General features: G+C 44.6%; 1 protein-coding gene across 2 annotated transcripts in view; it reads right to left on the bottom strand.

The window, feature by feature from the left end:
- Nucleotides 1-5,383: 5,383 nt before the first annotated feature.
- LOC132648601 (Wilms tumor protein 1-interacting protein-like) overlaps nucleotides 5,384-21,031 on the bottom strand; it is a 30,866-nt gene continuing 15,218 nt past the window's right edge. The window contains exons 3-5 of one of the 2 annotated variants that reach the window (XM_060370709.1): nucleotides 16,768-16,887; nucleotides 13,806-15,040; nucleotides 5,384-7,061 (exon numbers count right to left, since the gene is read on the bottom strand). The gene's annotated coding sequence lies outside the window, so the exon portion shown is untranslated. Of the gene's footprint in view, nucleotides 7,062-13,269; nucleotides 15,041-16,767; nucleotides 16,888-21,031 lie in introns of those variants that run through there. The other variant, XM_060370708.1, reaches the window with a different exon arrangement.

Raw genomic sequence — 21,031 nt, 5'->3', positions numbered from 1 at the left:
CTGTAGACCAGGCTGATTTCAAACTAAGAGATCCTCCTGCCTCTGCCTCCCCCAGTGCTGGGATTAAAGGTGTGAGCCACCTTGCCTGGCTCTATTAATTTCTTTCCATGCCAAGAGCCCATGTGAATAAAATTATTACAAAGCATACCTAGAAAGACATCAATGAGTCAGCCTGCACTCCAGACCCTGGCATGACACCAACAGTGTGAAAGCTCTCTCTGTCTTCAGCACCAATACTCCATAGAGTTCTTAGGGAAATGAAGCAGATAAGATTCATCCTTTCCTGATGGTAGGGATGCAGTTCAGTGGTAGAGTGCTTGCCTAGCATGTGTGGGTCTTGCTGGTCACTGTTTAAATTGTTAACATTCATGTTTATGTCCATAGGTTAGAGCTGTTTTAGCCTTATTCACAGAGGCTTCTCTTTGCAGTGGGTGGTAGATAATGCAGAGACTCACATCTGATCAAAGTGCTGAAAGTAAATGACTGTCAAGTGTTTAGTCCTAAGCCAAACACTGATATCACCTGCATCAAGGCTCAGGAAAGATCTTCATGGAAGAGGAGATAGAAAGAACGAAAGGTCTGGAAGACCGTGAAGAGTGCTGTGAAATGCTGTCCTCAGAACGTGACATGGCTATCGTAGATGTGAATACACAGTGGTGACCAACACCAATGGAGGAGCCAGGGTTAAACTGCCCATATGCCAGTAAATAACTCCCTGCCCATGCTCATGCAAGCAATTTTAATCGAATTTAGTGGATTGCCAAAATAAATAAAAAGACATCAAAGTAGGAGGGTGACTTGTTGGTAAGAAAGAATTTAGAGGAACAGAGAGGAGAATAAAAGAAAATAAGGGGGTGTAAGATGACCAAAATACACTATTTATACACACACACTGTCGAAGAGTTGTTTTATGGACCATTGAGGTTATTGATGGTCTTTGATGTAAAATCCTTTAATGTTTACTTTCCACCTAAATAAGCCAAGCTGTAAAAGGGTGGCTGGTTTTCAGATTTTGATTTTTCTGTTGTTTTTATTTTGTTTTGACTTAGGGTGTTGCCATATATTCTACTGTAGACTGGCCTGGACATTGCTATTAAACCCAGGCTAGCCTCACGCTCATAGTCTCTCTCATTTACCATCCAAGCACTGAGACAGAAGCAGCTTGGGTAAAGGAAGGTTTCCTTTGGCTTGAAGTTTGAGGACACAGTCCATCGTGACAGGGAAGGGCTGAGAGCAAGAGCAGCTGCAGCTGTAACAACAAGGACAGCTGACCACACTTTGAGGACACAGGAGAGGGATGGATGCCCCAGGGCACGCCTTCTCCTTCTCCCTTTTCTTCAGTTCAAGAGCCCAGCCACAGGGAGGTGTCACATCAGGGCGGCTCATCACGCCTCAGTTAAACCTCTCTGGAAACATCCTCACAAACACAGCAGAGCTGTCTCCCGGGGGACTCTAAGTCACACCAAGCTGACAATGAAGATTCATCACCACAGTCCATTACCAGGAGCTGAGAGTCCTGGGACCCAAAGGACAGAGCTGCAACACTAGGAACAGGCTGAAGGATTCCAGAGAGCATTCAGGGGCAGATCATCAGGAAAGTAAGACTGAGTGAAAAACAGTGGACATGGAGAGGGGGAGAGGGGTGAAGATGCCAGAGGAAAAGGGCTGGGCATAAAGACTGCAAGCCCAGAGCTGCAAGAGCTCAGCAGCACTGGCAAGGGCTATGGACACTCAGTGCCAGCAGCTCTGACTCTAGAGGGCCCTCGGGCAGCAGCATGCTGATCCTCAAGCACTAAGTCTCTGATCCAGCTGGAAGCCTCCTGCTTCGAAAGCTTGGAGCCTTAAGCCTGCAGTTCTCAAGACTTAGAGCTCTGAGCCTCTGGACGTGGAGGACCAGCTTGTGAGTCTCTGGGGCTTGAGTAGTCAGTGTTAAGGGACCGGTTCCTCTCTGTGCATGCTGTCTATAGGGAGAGCATAACCATGCCTGGCCATCTGTTTATGATAAGAACTCAATGGAAGGACACGTGGGAAACAGGAGACATCTGTCCAGGATTGGACTCTACAAGTGATGTTGGTGATCTAGTGGTGTTGGTGATCTAGTGATATGATGTTGGTGAGCTAGTGATGTTGGTGATCTAGTGATGTGAGGTTGGTGATCTAGTGGTATTGGTGATCTAGTGATGTGAGGTTGGTGATCTAATGGTATTGGTGATCTAGTGATGTGAGGTTGGTGATCTAGTAGTGTTGGTGATCTAGTGATGTTGATGATCTAGTGATTGATGTTCAAGATGCAGTGATGTTCCACCTGCCTTTTCACTGGGACCTAGTATGTGATAGAAGCAAACAATGAAAAATATGGCAGATTTAATTTGTTTCTGCAGAAGAATGAGCCCTGACCTACTGCATGTTATTAACCTTTTCACCTCCAGACCACATTGGTTTGGAGGACAGTCAAGAACTTGGCAAATAAAAAAAAATGCTGTTCTGTGAGTGCTCAAGCAGATTATGAACAGGAGGTTCATCCCTACTTCCCTACCATCTGCTCCCTCCACATCTCCCTCCTCTCACTAGGAGTTCTCTTCACAGCTCAGTCCAGAAGGAGGAAGTCAAGATTGGCTTGAGAGGGATCCGTTTGATGTGCGTGTGCCCATGAAGTAGATTAATAGCCCTACCCAATAAGTCGTGGATGCCCACAGAACATTAGGCAAGGAAAACCCTCCCACATCCTTCAGCAGTGGTTCTCAACCTTCCCAGCGCTGCGACCCTGTAACACAGTTCCTCGTGTTGTGGTGACGGCCGCATAAAATTATTTCGTTGCTATTCCGTAGCTGTAGTTTTGCTGCTGTTCTGAATAGAAATGTAAATATCTGATATGTGACCCCAATGTGGGTCATGGCCCACAGGTTGAGAACCACTGACTTCAGGGCTGATCTTTGTGTTTTGCCCAGTGTGAGAAAACTTAACATTGCATCTGATTCTTAAGCAGTGGTTGGTGTTCAGTTGGCTGGCCAGGAACCTGGAGGGAACAAAGCAGAAAAACAGTACCAGAAAGACTGAAGGAGCCATAGGATGGGCATCTAGAAAATGTCTTGAGCGTAGAGTCCCCAAGAGACCTTTTCAGTGGGAAAAATGGGTGGAGATCAGCCCCATAGCCAGTCAGTCAGCTCCTTCCCAGCCACTGAGTGAGTCTTTGATTCAGACACAGAAGTGACATGAAATCAGGAGTGGAATCCTGAGCGAGTCAAAGATGCCGGCTTTTTTCCTCCCAGCGGATCTGATTACCTTTCCAGGCCCAGGCTCTAACAGTGTCAACTTTCAGCCTCTGTAGTTCCTTCCTGAAGGGACCAGCCTGCCCCCTGGTGGTGGGTGGGCTGTGCTTTGTCCTTTCCGTCATGATGTTATTCTCTGCCCTTACAGACACAGACTTGGTCCATGAAGCTTCTGCAAATGACTCCTGCTTCTCTGAGGACCTTCGTGTGCTTTCTCACCAGATGCTTCTATTCTCCTCATACTGTCATTTTTCACTACCAAAAAGTGACCAGCTGCCACTGACACTGTCCAAACACTTCTCAGCTGGCTCCTGCCAAGCCTGTGCACTGAAGCAGGCTTCCCTCCGTGGGCTCCAGAAGCACCACACTCTGACTAGTGAGAGGTGTTTAGATGCCACCACCAAGGCATTAAACATTGTTGGTTTCACCTAAGCAGAAGTCCCAGAACGAGTTCTACTGAGCAACTTTAAACCATGTGCTCTGTTTTTCCAGGTGCCCCTGTGTTGAGTCAGGGAGAGCAGGCTTTGGCTTCTCTGCGGCTGCAGAGCTACACAGCAGGCTGTGCTGTGGCTCAACAGACAGGGAGCTCTTTAGCATATCTTCAAGATTTGAAATCCGAGTGCCAACCAGACTTCTGGCAACCTGACCTTACGTTCCCATGTCCAAAGATGCACAGTAGGCTAGGCCCACTTTATGGTCATTTTATGTAATTAATTAATCAATTCAGTCAGTTAATAATTCAGTCAATAAGCAACAATTTGGCCTAGTTTACTTGAAACTGTCCTGGCTTAAATACTGACAGTCCCAAATTCAAAAAAATTTGTCTAAAACCAAACAACTGGTCACTCTAGCCATCTACCACAGTAGAAACAGAATGTCAAAAGCAGAGGTCAACAGAGAATTAAAGTAAAAGTATTTACTACCCTTGGTGGTGGCACACAGTATTATTTTTTTGTATCTAAACTCAGTGCATTTTTTTAGGCCCGCCAAAATAGTAAAGCAATTCCCATTTTATTCCAGCTTGAAAATATTCATAGATGGGGACTGGAGAGATGGCTCAGAGGTTAAAAGTACTTGCCTGCTCTTCCAGAAGTCCTGAGTTCAATTCCAAACAACTGCATGGTGGCTCACAACCATCAATGATGAAATCTGGTGCCCTCTTCTGGCATGCAGGCAGAACACTGAATATATGACAAATCTTAAAAGAAGAGGAGGAGGAAGAGAAGAAAGAAAGAAAGAAAGAAAGAAAGAAAGAAAGAAAGAAAGAAAGAAAGAAAGAAAGAAAGAAAGGGAGAAAGAGAAAGAAAAGAAAAGAAAGGAAAAGAGAAAAGAAAAGAAAAAAAAAAGAAAAGAAAAGATTCATAGACATTCCAGAGCCCACTCTCTTCTAGCTGACTGGCTGCTCAGTGAAGCATTACCTGTTTCACTGCTTCAATTTTCCTTCTTTTTGTCATTTTAGCTGACCTCTTCCAATTTATTTGCATCTTCTTGATACCAACCAAATGTCAGGCAGTCGCTTCCTTGACTTGTTATGTACCTTGGTCAGGAAATGCAGCAAAAAACTTGTAAGCATCTTGTCCAATTATTGTAAATGCTTTGCAGACTCATGCACACTGACAGATGGACAGGAAAAGAAGAGAAGAGAAGAGAAATAGGAAGGGAAAGGAAGTGAGGAGAAAGGTAAAGGAAGGGAAAAGGAAGGAAGAGAAGAGAAAGGAAGGGAAGAGAATAGGAAAGGAATGGAATAGAAAGTGAAAGGAAGAGAAAAGAAAGAAAGAGAAGAGAAAGGGGAAGGAAGAGAAGAAAAGCAAGCAGCAGAGGAGAAAGAGAAAGGAAGAGATGAGAGAGGGAAAGAAGAAGAGAAAGGAAGGAAAAGAGAAAGGGAAAGCAAGGGAAGAGAGAGAAGAAGAAAGAGAAAGGAAGAGACAGAGAAAGGAAAAGGAAGGAAATGGAAGAAAAACAAATGGGAAGGGACATGGAATAGCAACTGTGTGCTCAAATGGTAAATTGGGAAATTGTGTTTGTTAAAAATATAAAAACATTAGTCTGCATTCAGTAAATGTTGCACAGTTGGACATTGTGTGTGGACATGTGCATCTAATATGTGTTTATAATATTTATGTTTTGTGTATCACTTAATGAATAATTTAACTTCAGTTTAAGCAATGCTGATTTGTGGCCAGGTGGGGTGCTGGGCAGGTCAAGTTGCTACCAAGCCTGACAGCGTGGCTTCCAGGACCTCACAGCAGAAGTTGCCCTCGCACTGTCACAAATGTGCCATGGCATGCACACACCCACACATAAACATGCAAACAAATAAATAAATGTGATTTTTAAATTTTTTAACATAATTTGTGTTACATATAAAATGGAATTCAGATCTGGCATTAGATTGTGATGGATGAGTTTTTCACTGACATGAATGACCTTAAGACCCACACGGTAGGAGAGAAGAATTCACTTCTACAAGTTGTCCTCTCTCTCTCTCTCTCTCTCTCTCTCTCTCTCTCTCTCTCTCTCAGCGAGGATAAAGGAAATTGAAGTCGTTTCTGGCGGAAAGACCAGAGAAGTAACTCAGCTGGTAAAGCGAGTCCGCTAGTCCTTGTGCTCGATTCCTACCACCAATGAGAGAAAAACACGGCACGGCACTGCACACCTGCAATCCCAGCGCTGGAGAGCCAGAGGCAGGAGGGTTCCTGAAGCCTGCTGGCCGGACTAGGCTCGATGAGACTACCGCAAAAAATAAGTTAGAAAGCACTGGACAAGACAGCCACCACCCATCCATGATGTCTACATGCACATTCACACATATGCACACACACAAATACACACAATAATAACAGGCATTGGAGACTGTTTTTCATCATGGAGGAAAGCCACCAACCTTACAGGATGGCTAAAAGTATGTGGCTTTTCTCTATAAAGTGCTAGGAATGTCTCCAACTACCTTGACTGTAACAACATGCCCCACTTCTGAGCATGATAGCACACACCTGTAATCCCAGGGAGAACGAGGCGGGTAGATCAGGAGTTCAAGCCAGCCCTGAAGCTAGAATTACCAACAGCTGTGAACTGGGAGTGAACTCGAGTCCTCCACAAGAACCACCTCTCCAGCCCCTCATCTAGCAAGTTTTTATGAAACCCAAGTCAGGAGCAGAAACAACAGTCTTTAAAACCAAATATTCTAGCGCAATACAGTCCAAAGATAAACGCATTTGATACTTAACATGCTGAATCAGAATTATAGGAGGCAAATAAAGAAAATATCTGTTTTCCAAAATTGGACATGTGTGACAATAGTCTTGGATCCAGACCGAGGCACTTCAGACCGTGTTCCCTGGCGATGTGTGGTATTAACAGAACGTACAGTTCGAAGCGGGAGTGTAGGTCAGTCACTGCCAACGCTGCAGAGGAGTCACATGATGCACCGTGAGTGAGCACCACCAGAAACACCTCAGGCTCGTTGTGCTTAATTTTGAACGTCCAGAATTTTTGTTATGACCCTCGCACTGAGTTAGCTGGTACCATATGGCTTTATGACCCACAGTTTTAAAAGCTGGGCTTCCAGGCTTGAGTGACAGAGCTCTTGAGAACCGAATTCATTCCTATTCAGACTCTAGGATGACGGCACGGGGTCAGCGCATCTGCTCAGCTGCTCTCCAGAAGCATTCCGTACTGTGTACACCAGCGCCCTCTGCTGTTCAGAGCGGCTTTGTCCGGCAGCGTGGATTCTTTGATTGACCAGTACAGGAGTACTAAATCACAGCCCTCTTAAATTTTTGTGAAATGTTCCTGGGGGAAAAATGCCACGTGTTGAATAATTGTAAAGCAATTTCATTGGCGATAAGTGATAGCATTGCCATAGGAAAAAAAAAAGCATTCTCTATTTTTCAAAAAAGGAGAAGTATTGAGTAAAAGGAATCAGGTGCTTTGACATTCAAGACTTAATATTTTTCACTGTAAAATGCCCAAATCTAGATATTTTATTCTTGAATAAAGGTGTCAGTTTATGGCTTAAAAGAAGATGAAAAAGCTACTTAACCTCCTATAAAATCTTTATAGAAATTCCATATGGTATTAAAGGTCTAAGATTTCAAACAACTTGAGAAACTTTATCATATCTACACGTGTAAATTTTTTTGGGGGGGAAATGGATATGGTGGTGTTTAAAAGGGATGAGCTGCATGGGTGGATCCTCTTAACAGAGAGAGCAGAGATTGCAAGGGGTATGCTAGAGAGGCAAGGATTCATGGACTCTGGGGCTAGGCTGCCAGTGGAGCCAAAAGGCTCATTAACTGGGTGCTGAGCTGTGTGATCAGATCTGAGCTCCAAGGATGCTCCAAAAGGCATTCATGACACACATGCATGAAGAGAAATGGATAAAGAGCAGCCATCAAGGAACCTCTTACGACCCATGCACAGACACCAGGACCCAGATAATGTTGCATTGGCAAACAAAACAACAAGATAATATTGAGAGGAAAGGAGAAAAAGAACCACTTCACAAACTATTACACAGAAGCTTTGGGGGGAAAAGTCAGTTTTTTCCACAATAACCATATCTCTTATGCCCTCTCCCTGCTCTGTTTCAGGTGAAGGTGTACGTGTGTGTGAGAGAGAGAGTCTCAGTATGTAGACCTGGTTGACCTTAAACTCACTCTGTAGATTATGTGGGCCTTAAACTCATAGATATCTGCTTGCTTCCTCCTCCTTCTCCTCCTCCTCCTCTTATTCTTAGTCTTCTCCCAGAGTACCAGGATTAAAGGTGTGCACCAGCTGCCTGGGCCCCATGTTTTCAGAACTTAACTGACAACCAGGAATTGTATTCATACTGGTGGCTCCTAAGATCCAACCCTTACCCATAAGGAAGTCAACATTTTGCCAAATAATAAACTACTAACACACAAAAGAAGCCCTTCCTTTTAAAATAGCCCCCCGAAAATGCTAATAGTGAATCCAGCCAATATTAAGCACAATCTGATACTTAGTCCAAACTGGTAGCTCTGGGACTTTGGAAAAGGGCACTCTAGCCCTCAGAGAGTGAGTTTACCATTCAGCACTTGCCCTGTTTAGTTGACCTCATTTCCAAACACATTCAGTGGTCCTGATGCTGTACTGTGTATCATGGGAAAGACTGGTACAGTCAGAGAACTGTGCACATGAAGGCATGGAGAAGGTGTGGATGCTAAGAGGAAAGGCACCACTGGAGAGAAGAAAGGACCAAAGGGAAAAGCCACACAGTAGTCCTACCCTCTCAACAGCCCAAATAGGTGTAAGATCTCCTTTTGCCCTCTTCCAACCACGTCAACATAAGCTTGTTGCTTTAGCTCCGGAACATCTGTTTCCTCACATGCAATACACAGATAATGACAGTTCCCGCCCTGTAACGTTGTTATTAGGACTAAAGTGGCAATGCAATGTAAAGCACTTTGTGAAGTCCCTGGTACAACAGAGAAGGGATGTAGGAGAAATGTAAGAAGCTGAGCGGGGTGGAGAATCATTGCAGAATATGAAGGGCCTTTAACTTAGACAGGCGTAGGTGCCCTGGGGAAAGGCAAAGATTTATAGAGGAGGTTTATTAGTTCGTTTTTCTATTGCTAAATATATCTTTCAAAATATGGAATATGTGTGCATACATACTCTTATTATAAATATATATTAATACATAAGTATTACATGCAAGAGTCAAAGCGTAACAATAAAGCAGTGTTTGGGGTGTAGCTCAGGGATAGAGCACATGCTCAGTATGGGTAAGGAAAAAGTTCCATTCTAAGCATAGCAAAAAGAGAGGAGGGGGAGGATTATTTTAGGAGAAGGAAAATCCTTCGGAGTGTTTAACTAGCTGAGTAATTGAACATCACCCATGCAGTGCATCACTGCAGCAGAATTCCCTGTAGATCCCCTCCTGCCCCTGGTCCGTTGAAAGGATCTGGTTACAGAAAAGGTAGCATGCCTCTTCAAACCTAACCTCAGTTGTCTGTTACCAGGCATCCTAATACACTCCACAAGGATACTGTATGGCACAGCAGATCGATGACAGGAAAGGCCTGTTGGAACGTATAAAACCAGACATGTGTTGTGTTCTGTTCACAAATCAGACCAGGTGACACAGGGACAGGTTGGAAGTGGGACTGAACGCAGCTAGTCCATATGGTACTTTCTGCTGACTGCTTGAGTCTCATCGAACTGAAAAAATGTTAGTTTTGTAGCAACAGGACTTTCCCCAAACCATGGGCTTCCCTCACTTCCTAGCAAGACAGGTGGAAGGCAGCTGACGAGGAAGGCAGGAAGGGCAGGAAGCATAGGCAGGTTTCCTGAGGGGAGCAACTTCCTGTGATGACATCCACTGCACACATGGCATGACCTCATCTCCATCAGCCATGTTATCTTGTTTGACCAAGGACTGGGGAGACAGGAGCTTCTCTCTCTGCCTGCCTTGTGGCTGGTCCAGCTGCTTTGGCAGAAGTGTGAACCCTTAGTAGCAGGTGGTATCATGAATCATAACCATGTTCCCACTAATTAAGAAAGGAGAAACACTCACAAGTCACTGGGGCCAAATGCAAACCATGCCGAAGGTGCAGCGTGGCCTGTGTCCTCGGATCCTGATGGTGTGTGGGGACTTGTCTTAGCAGAGGGTCTTTAATTTGTGACAACTTCAGAGCATAAACAAGAACCAAGAGACGGGATCACAGGACCTCCTGTCTCAGCAGGCTCCAGCTGCATTCACAAAATCCCACAGACTTGGTGGCTTAAAGAGTAGGAATTGGGACCAGGGAAAATAACTCAGTTGACAAAGTCCTTGTCCTTAAAACACGAGAGCATGAGTTCCACACCCAGAACCCATGTTCCAAACAAGCTGGGCATGACGGCACATTTGTGATCCTGTCGGTGGAGAAGTGGAGACAGGTGCATGCTTAGGCTCTTGGCCAGCCTATTTGGTAAGCTCCAGGCCACGAGAGACCTTGTCTCAAGGAAAAAAAGAAAGTACAAGGTGCCTGGCATCTGAGGAAGAACACCCAGAGTTGACCTCTGGACTCCACAGACACATGGGAAAATACACCCCTTGTGCACCTACACACACATGCGTGCACACACACCCCACCCCACCTCACCACACCACACCACACCACACCACACACCACACTACACCACACAGCACAAACCATACCACACACCACACCACACAGCACAAACCACACCACACACCACACCACACCACACAGCACAAACCACACCACACACCACACCACACCACACAGCACAAACCACACCACACACCACAAACCACACCACACACCACAAACCACACCACACACCACACCACACCACACAGCACAAACCACACCACACACCACACCACACCACACCACACACCACACACCACACCACACCACACCACACACCACACCACACCACAAACCACACCACACACCACACCACACCACACCAAAAATTTCTCTCTTACAACTCTAGAGCCTGGAAGTCCAAGTTCAGGGTGATGGTGCGTTTGGTTGTAACGACGCACTTCTCCTAAGCTAAGTATTCCTACACAGGATGGGAAGAGGAATCAGAGCGTGCTCGCTGGGGCCCTTTACAGGGATATATGTCTCACTCATGAGGGCTTCTCTTCTGTGACCTACTCACTCCCCAGACCCCTCCCTCCTGGTGCCTGGAAGGGGTCAGTTTCAACATCTGAACACAGGAGTTGCACACGTTCTTCCCACAGCACCTGTCATCTGTGTGCATGAGGGCAGCTGGAGCAGTGGGAGAAGCTATGCTCGCACACCTCAGAGCTCAGCACCATCAGCAGGTGAGTAACTGTGTGGAAGGCCTCGCAGCAGCGTTCCAGGGTTTCAGATAACAACTGCAACTGCAAAGGCAGAGATAAGGACACCTATGGCCTCTGAGGTCACAGTTTATGCCTCCATTGCTGGAGATCTTCAGGAAGCAGGAAACCTCCAGAGGAAAGTCCTGGAGGCTGCAGCCTCCATTGTCCTAGGAAACAGGGATGATCAAGCTAATGTTTAGCAACAGGAAAGGAAAACCAACATGGATTATCAACCAAGGGCAAATAATACAGCCACATACAGGAGTCACTGCAGCTATCACCTCAGTTCAAAGGGAAACTCCCTCGTGAAACTTGACCTGGGGCAACGGTGGTCTTTTCCCTGTGCTCCACCCAGGCCAGTCCTTCCTTCCCTCCCTGGAGAGACTCCGCACTCCACACCCCGCCCTCTCTCACGCCACTCACTCTGGACACTGGAAGTCCAAGTTCTGGGTGCAGAAGGAAAATACACAGAAAACCAGCTGTGTCTGCTCTGACAGATAAGCCTGACCACAGGCCTTCACTGAAAGCATCTTCCCACAACCCTTGTGAGCACTGCTGTTACAGTAGCCCCCTTGCTGCAGCCTGGATCGTGAATATCACAAAGGCCCGGTCCCAAACATGACTCTACTGAGAGGTGTTTGGATCTGTAGGGTGAGGGGCCTGATGGGAAGGAAATCCCTAGGTCTTTGGGAACATACCCTCAAAGGAGACTGTGAACTCGTAGCCCCTTCCTTTCCCTCCTTTGCTCTTTTTGGTGCTGAGATGAGTGTGTTTGTTCCAGATCAAGGTTGCATTACTTTACGTTGCCTTGCCACAGGCCCAAAGCAACAGAGATAAGCAACCAAGAACTAGAAAGCCCTCTGAAACTGTGAGCCAAAATAAACTTTACTCTTAGTGAGTTAATTACCTCGTGTGTTTTATCATAGTGGTGGAAATCTGCCTGACAGGTCCCTGTCAACAGGAGATATGTTCCAAGATCTCCCGCAAATGCTTGAAACTGCAGTTAGCACCAACTTCTTTGGAGACTACATATATTTTTTTCCTGTGCATTCATACCTCAACAAAATTTAACATCTAGATATAGAATAAAAAAAATAGGACCAATAACTCAAAATAAAATAGAACAATGATCATGTCATATTATAATAATAAAATTACACAGTAACACCAACCTTGCACTTTTGAGGCTGTTATTAAGTAAAAATAAGAGTTACTAGAATAGAAGAACTGGGATACCCAGGTAGTTGATGTGATAACTGAGGCAGCTGCTTACTAATGGGTCGGCAATATTGACAGCATGGATACACTGGACAGAGATGATTGCCATCCTCAGCAGGAAACAGTGGGACAGACTGAACGCATGTTAAGCCCACGCCACAGTGGGCGATATCCCCAGCCTTTTGCAGTTATTTCTAAGTCATCCGTGAAGGGAACCCCTAAGAAAGAGCTCTACTGATCATTCTGAGAAGAAAGGAAGTAGAGTGACTTATCCAAGGTCCCGAGGCTGCTGAGTGCCGGGGTAGGGCTCCACCTCAGAGCTCATGACAACCAATCTGGTCTCTTTCAACCTGCCCACATTAAGCAAAGATTTACATAAAGCTAGACCACAGTACGTACACACAACATAGCTAGGTAGGTTTCAGATAAAGAAACTGATTTGAGGAATAGAAACTTGGCCAAAGTTGGCACACTGTAGCCAAAGAGAAAGTTGAACACTTAAAATAGAAAGATCTGTCATGTGACTAAGAGCATAAAATTTTCCACAGTTGCTTGCAAAACGTCTTCTGCTCAGCCCTGGCAATTCTAAATTCTAACACAAGCTTCTCCAGTCCACCATAAGACAATTGATATTAGAAGAGAGTAGTCATTTGCAAAACCACAGTCATTCTATTGTGACATCCTCACAAAAGTCCTGTGGTGAGCCTAGAATCTATATCACCCTTATCTCCACTCTACCCTTGAGGAGAATGAAGCTGGGAGAAAAGGAGAAAATGGCTTCCTACAGCATACAGCTAAGACTGGTCTGTCCCCTAAATGTTAGTGAGCTACATCAACAGTATGGCAGTTGGGAAACGGTAGAATCTATATTATTTTTTTTTCTTTGCAAGAAATTTTACTTGTTTGTTTATTTGTTTACTTATTTATTATAATTTATTCACTTTGTATCCCAGCTGTAGCTCCCTCCCACATTTCTTCCCAGCCCCACCCTTCCTCCCTCTTCTCCTCCCATGCTCCTCCCCTAGACCTCCTCCCCTTCTATCTAACCCTAGCCTATCAGGTTTCATCAGGGCTGGCTGCATCATCTTCCTCTATGGCCTAGCAAGGCTGCACCCCCCCACCACCACCAGGGGGAGGTGATCAAAGAGCAGGCCACTGAGTTCATGTGTTCAGCACCTGAGATTCTCTCTTCCATCTCTTGTATTCTGTTGGTGATGCTTACCTTTGTGGTTCTTTCTAAGTTCTCCAACTCCAAGTTTTTTTTCTGTTTGTGTTTTCTTTACTGATTCTAATTCTGAAAACTATTGCACTATTTCCTTCATCTGTTTGAATGTGCATTCCTGTCTGTCCATGATGGCCTCTATGTTTTTGTTCATTTATCTTTATGTGCCTCTATTTTTTGTTTGTTTCTTCTTTATGTGCCTCAAATAATTGCATAATTATAGATTTAAGATCATTTGCCTGTGTTTCAGCTGCAATAGAATACTCACTGATGTTTGGAGATTCTGGTGAAGCCATGATGACCTGGTTTTTGTTGCCTGTATTCTTATGCCGACCTCTAGCCATCTGGCTGTCTGTAGCCTTGACTGATTATTATTCCAGGAGCTTGTTCTGCAGACTGGATCCCCCTGTCTCTGGAGTCTCGGGGAGTTCCTCCTGGATCCACTGTCTCTGCTGGCTGGCTCACTGTTTGTGACCCAGGAATGTCAGGTAGCTGGAGCACAGGCCGAAAGATCTCTGTCCCTAGAGCTGCTGCTCCAGTGTCCCACAGGCCTCCTTAAGATGGTGGAGGATGGGATTCGGGTCCCAGGCCTGGCTCACTCCGCTGGGTTCACTGGCCCAGGTAGACCAGGCTGCCGGGGAGCAGGCAGAAAGATCTCTGGGCCTAGAGCTGCTCCAGTGCCCCACAGGCCTCCTTGGGGAGGAGGACCACGGAACCTGGGCCAGGTGCCTAGCTCAGCTCCACTGGGTTCTCCGTCTGTGCTGGGCTCACTGTTTCCAGCGTATGTGAGCCATGCTGATGGGGCAAAGGTGGAAAGATCTCTGTGCCTAGAGCTGCTGCAGTGCCCCACAGGCTTCCTTAAGATGGTGGGGAATGGAACCTGGGCCCCATGCTTCCCTCAGCTCCCCTGTGTTCACTGTCTGTGCCTGCTGTGTTCACTGTCTGTGCTGTGCTAGCTGATTCTGACCTGGGTAAACCAGGCTGGTGGGGAGTAGGCAGAATGGAGCCGTGCATCCCCCACATTACCAGAATGTATCCTCTCTGCTGGGCTGTGAGAGAGAGCACCACTAAGCCGATGAGACCAGGAAGTTGCCCACAGGATGTTAGGTGTGGTCTCCCGGGTTTGGAAGCAGGAGCTCTAGTACCCAGAAGGTGTCCTCAGGACTGTGAGAGTAGGTACCCAGGTTTGGAGTCTCACCCACAGTACAGGCAGGTATTCATTCCACAGGCAGTGAGCGTGAGCGCCCAAGGTCTGAGCTGCCCGGCTCTGGTTCCAGGAAGATATCTACAAAAAGTGGGCTTGGGCGGTGGCCTGAAGATGGACCTTTGAGTATCCCTGTGGATTCTCCTCTCACCTGAGAAACACAGACATCGGGGTTTGGGGGTCCACAATATGGCCTGCCAGTCACCCCACTCTCACTGCTGAGCTACTGTTCAGATACCCTGTGTGGTTGGCGCCGTCATCTTGAATCTCTTGATGGTGGAATCTTTGAAAGGTAGAGCCTAGCAGGAGACAATTGATCATTAGGACACCATCCTTAGAAGAGAGCAACACAGCAATCATAAAGAAAACCCACAGCTGCACAGTGCTGCACACCTGTAATCCTAGTACCCAGGGAGGCAGAGGCAGGCAGATCGCTGTGAGTTCTAGGCCAGCCTGGTCTAAAAAGCAAGTCCAGGACAGCCAGGGCTACACAGAAAAACCTTGTCTCAAAAATAAATAAATAAATAAACAGACCTCTTGAAAATTTTTGAACATTCTAGTAAGTATTGTGTTTAAAAGGAAATGAAAACACATATACATAAATAAATGTAAAATAAACCATAAATTTCTGTTAAAATTAAACTTAATTTTTTGGGTGTTTTAAACATTTTAAACATTAAAATAAATCTGGGGCTTAAAAGGGAATAAAAGCAAGTATACACTACTTGGAGCTGAGTCACAATCAAAGGGTATGATACACACACATATATGTAACATTTATTTTATATATATATATATATATGTCACATACATAAGGACACAAAGCTACAGAATTTCATGTCCACCAGTGTATCAAAGGAATAGTAAAATGTGGCCATTCAAGGAACGTAAGCATGCTTCCATATTAAAAATCTCCTAAATAGGGCCTGAGAAGATGGCTCAGCGAGTAGAACCTTTGCATGAGGACATGAGTTCAAGAGGATGGCCCAGAATTGCTGGCTGCCAGTCCAGCCAAGAGCTCAAGGTCCAGTGAGAGTGCTTTCCTCAAGCGAGTAAGACAGAGTGACAGAGGTATTACCCTAAAGACAAAAGTATCTTAGAAAGTTCGTACGATGGTTTTATTAGGGACATTAATTCATTAATTGTGAATTAATAACATTAATATGAGCAGACGATGCTCTAATCTTGGGTCACAAACTGGTAATTATGGTTCTAGCTCATAGTGGAATGGGTATTACGTGTTTATTGATAACTGTCTTGTTGGAGTGGTCTAGTTGGCTTTCTATTGCTATGGTAAAGACAGTGACACTGCGACCAAAAGCAACTTGGGGTAAGAAGGGTTTATTTCAGCTTATGACTCTTGAGTCACACTTTGTTAGTGAGAGAAGACAAGACAGGAACTCAAGGTAGGAATGCTGAGGAAAGAGCTGAAGCAGAAGCCATGGAGGGTAGGGTGCTGCTTACTGGCTTGCTCCCATGGCTTGCTCAGCCTGCTTTCTTATGCAACTCAGGACCACCTTCCCAGGGGTGGTATCCCCACAGTGGGCTGGGCCCTCCTCCATCAATCATTACTCCATAAAAAGGACCCTAGACTGCATACAGGCCAATCTGATAGAGGCATTTTCTCAAGTGAGGTTCCTGATAACTTTCAAACTCCAGGCAAGTGTCTGAGGTGCCTATTTAACACACGCCAGACCTGGCCTTCAGGTTCTCCCAGCATCCCTCAGTCCCTACCTGTTACAGTGTATGGCTGGCATACCCCGGCCCCTGGCCCTGAATTCTCCAGTCCAGGTTCTGGGCTGCCCTTCCCCCAGAGGCTCTTCCCTATATCATTCAGACATTTTGGTCCTGCCTTTGTACCTTTGTACCTGTTCTGTACCTTTAGCCTCCTGGCTGCTGTACTTGGTTCTCCTATCTCCCTCCACATCCCCCTCTTACTACATGGTTCAGGGCCATGACCACTGGACTCTCCCAGATGTGTCTGCCTCTGCCCATGCTCTCCCACACATCTATAATAAACTCTCACCTCCACCATACCTCGGAGCGGTCATGTTCGTTCCTTTCCTTTTTGCTTCTTTTTTTTTTTTCATTCAGTTTCCTCTTCAAAAATGACTCTAGCTTAGGTCAAGTTGATGGGGGAAAAAACCTACATGAGTTAAATGAAGTAATAATCCTAGTAAATTAGTTGAATCAATAAGAAATAATTAGTGAAACTAGCATAAGTGAAAATGTATCCCCTATGTATTACTATTTGTTTCAGGATCAGTAACACAAGTCATTCTTGGGGGGATTGCTTCCTTAGCAGTAAACTTGGACATTTCTTTTACTGTTTAATAATAAAGAGTTCAAACACTATTTCACTAAGGCAGAATGCAGCTGAGAAGATGGCTGCTGTACTTTATGCTATAGCTCCTTAATAAAATGACTGCTAGAGAAAAGTTTTCTAGGAATTAGATTGAAAAGAAAAGAAGCCTTTGGACTTATAGTTCGAGTGGGGGCACGCTCTGAGGGATTCTGATAAATAGATGTGGAAAATGTCAGGCATTAAATCTTCTTCAGGCTGGCGTGGCAATAATGTCACTTTGCAAAAGAAGTCAATGAAAATGTCACAGGTAATAAGAAAAGAATCTGTCCATCTGAACAGTAGCACACACATTAAAGATTTATGAACAGATGTCATGGCATTATAAAATGATAGGCGTTCCATCTAGGGGAGGCAGACTCTTAAGAGTGACAAGAATTATGGGAGAATCCTAGGATAATTTTAAGATGTGTTAAAGACAAATTGCCTAAGATGATCTGTCTGGACATGGGCCCTCAGGAAAGCAATTCACTACAAGGAGATGTGAGGTAATAGAGGCAGCCAGAGGCTAATAGATCATCCTCGCACATAAAATACCAGATCACGAAAGGTGCACAGTGATACAGCCACACACCAAACATTTACTGTATTTATGAACCAGTTCTTGTCTGTGTCTCAAACTGTTTTCCCAGGGGAAAATTATGATAGATTTAAGCTGATCCATCTGATTCTTTCTCTTCACTTTCCTATAAGCACAGATTTAGAAAACAGAATGTCTAGGATTATGTGGTCATCTTCAGTAATAAAACTGTATAAAAGCTGCCTTAAAAAAAAAACTGTAGAAGCCAGGGTTGAACTTGGAAATATCTATGAGCCTGAGGTGGGTCCTTTGTTGCCCAGAGGGAGATGAGTCACTCTTTTCATGTCAAAGGAGAGAATAAGCCTTGTTTGAAGAGGAAAATAAACCTCGGGTACAAAAAAAGGTGGGTCCACAGGCATGGGCTGAGCAATCACAATTTATAACCTACAATAACGTACTAATAAATAATTGACCCTTATCTGTGATGTAGTTAAGCTGGCTGAGCAATTCAGTTGGATTCATTTCAGCTTTTGTTATGCAGTAGAAATTAGAAAGAAAATATGTATCTTGTTTGAATTTTAAAAGTTTTCTGGGTGGAAGCTAGGAATGGTGGCACACGCCTTTAATTCCAGCACTCAGAGGCAGAGGCAAGCAATCTTGGTGAGTTTGAGGCCAGCCTGGTCTGCAGAGCGAGTCCAGGACAGCCAGGGCTCAGTTATACAGAGTAATCCTTTCTTGAAAAACCAAAAAGGAAAAAAAAAGAAAAGAAAGAAAAAGTTTACTGATTAGACAAAATAGCAAAGTATTTTCTCTCTGTTCCAAGGCTTCCAAATGCTAGCTGCTAGGTTTACAATATCAGGCATCAATTCTAATCTATCAAGCAAGATTTTAGTCTAACTGAACAGCAGTTGGCTACCCCCCAAGACGTAAGGGCCACAATTACACTTTCGGGACATTTTGCTTTTCTGCTTATTGTTGTGGTCTTTAGGCATCATAACTGGATAAGACTATTGTTTACTTGGCAACTTGAATGGCACCACTCAGTACTATGAAAACCTGTGTTCACGGAGGAGGCTTCCAGATCAGATCCAGCATGGCTTTTCCCAAATCCTATGTCTGAAGTACACGGTGTCTTCAGCAACAGTGGCTCACCTTCAAATTCTGGACGGAATCTAAGATCACCAGCAATAGCCTACATCATTTTGGGGGCCTCTTGAGCTCCCTTGACCAAGAACCCAAAGGGAGATTCCTCATCCCTGGCACTAGAGTTTTTGACTGTGGCCTTAGAGGGAAGCATTACCACCCCTAGTGGTATAATTTCATATACATATATTTTTTAGGTAAACAAAAAATGATATGATCGATTTCTTATGTTTTTTTCAAACATCTCTAGTGTTATTCCCTCCCTCCCTCTGTATTGCCCTTCCCCCCTCCCCAATTACACGACTCCTCCATTTTCCCCATTTCTCCCTTCATAGCACCTATACCTTACCACTGCCACTTTCCTAAACCAGCATCCATCTCTAACGGCATTTTTAATACTTATCCTTAATCCCACATATACCGTAGCTCTCACCCCTCATCAAAGAAGAACTTCGGCAGCAGATGGAATCCATCACAGAAAGTCATAAATGTTCAAAATGCAGGGACTAACGGACGGTGGGGGGGGGAGAGCACCCAACTCCAGTTGATGCGTCCACAGCGCAACATGCAAGAGAATGCAGAAACCCTGTGAAGGGCAGAGGACCAGCACTCTTGCGATGACAGGCATCGTCTGTATATGACAAGGTAGCTACACCCATGAACTCTTAACAATTTGGTTACCTGAAAAAGACTTGATAATAACAATACCAGTTGACATCCCGATGTGGATGAGGGAAATTTTTCAAGGCCCCACCCCTTTATGAAAACTACAGGCAATGACAAATAACAGAAGAAAAATCAGCCTTTCCCAGGGATGGGGTCCCTAACTGGATATTCAAAACCAAGTATTCAGCCTTAAAACATATATAGACAAGCAATACTGGCTTGCTTTCTTATAGTACCCAGGATGACCAACCAGCCCAAGGGTGGCACTGTCCACAATGATCTGGCCCTCTTCTATCAATCATCTATCAATAATTGTACCACAGGCTTGCTTACTGATGGGAGCAGTTTTTCAACTGAGATCCCCTCTTCCAAAATGACTCTAGTTTGTATCAAGTTCACATAAAAACTAGGCAGCACACATATGTAACAATAATAGCTTAAAATGAGGCAGTGAATTTGAGAGGGGGGAATGGGAAAGGCTACAAGGAGGAGAGTGAGGGGAGAAATGGTATACAGTACAAATATGAAATTTAGAAATAAATCAAAAGATATACTCTTTCCTTTCTGCTCTGGGCCTTAAATTCCAGGCATGTAGCATAGAAATATGCCTTAGAGTTCTGCTGTTTGTTCAAAATGCTAAATAACAAGTATTTTTTAAAAAGATAAATAATATATATTTATTTATTATTTATGCAGTGTTCTGCCTTCATGTACACCTGCACACCAGAAGAGGGCACCAGATCTCACTATAGATAGTTGGGAGCCACCATATTTTTGCTGGGAATTTAACTCAGGAACTTTGAAAGAACAGCCAGTACTCTTAACCTCTGAGCCATCTCTTCAGCCCCAATAACAAGTATTTCAAGCCTTTGTGAGCAAGCCATGTATTGTCTGTTCTATCAACAATTCTATTATTGAAGTGTTTGTAAATGAGAGAATCCGTATTCCAATAAAACTATTTATAAAAACAGGCAGTTGGCTGGATTTAGCCAATAGTATCATTACCTCTTATGAAATGCAACATTGTACCCTAATGTAAGACATACTTTCAGGAACAATAGGCTACCACAAGGGAGGTCAAGATGACATAAATATTAGAGAGAAAATACTTGAAAGAGAATTAACTGTAGTGATGGTGAAGCTGAGCAGGAGGAGACACAGTTCTTTGTTATTTAAAAGAATATTTCTTACTAAAGGCCAGAGTCTAAGACAAACACTTATAAATACTAGCTCATTTATTTTTCAAAAAAAGAAATGGCTCCTGGAAAGAAGAGTGGAGAGAATAAGAACCATTCTGCCATCAACAAGATGGTGACCATTCATAAGTGCTTCAATGGAATGGGCTTCATGCACCATGTCCCTTCCCTACTCATAGAAATTGGAGAGTTTCTACCAAGGAGGTGGAAAGTCCTAGTATACTCTGCTGCCAGGCCCAACAAAGCCGTGTGGGCCAAAGGGCACCCTTTGGACACGTTTGACCAGAAAATGTAATGAGAGGAAGAGTCAGCAAAAAGCCTTGTACTGTTAGAACCTGTGCCCCTGTTGCCACGTGCAGAAACCTACAGACAGCTGATGTGGGTGAGAGCTAAGTGCTCATTG

The sequence above is a fragment of the Meriones unguiculatus genome, chromosome 17 (genome assembly GCF_030254825.1).
Source record: "Meriones unguiculatus strain TT.TT164.6M chromosome 17, Bangor_MerUng_6.1, whole genome shotgun sequence".
NCBI classification, from domain to species: Eukaryota; Metazoa; Chordata; class Mammalia; order Rodentia; family Muridae; genus Meriones; species Meriones unguiculatus.
This window is presented reverse-complemented; position numbering and strand designations above follow the sequence as displayed.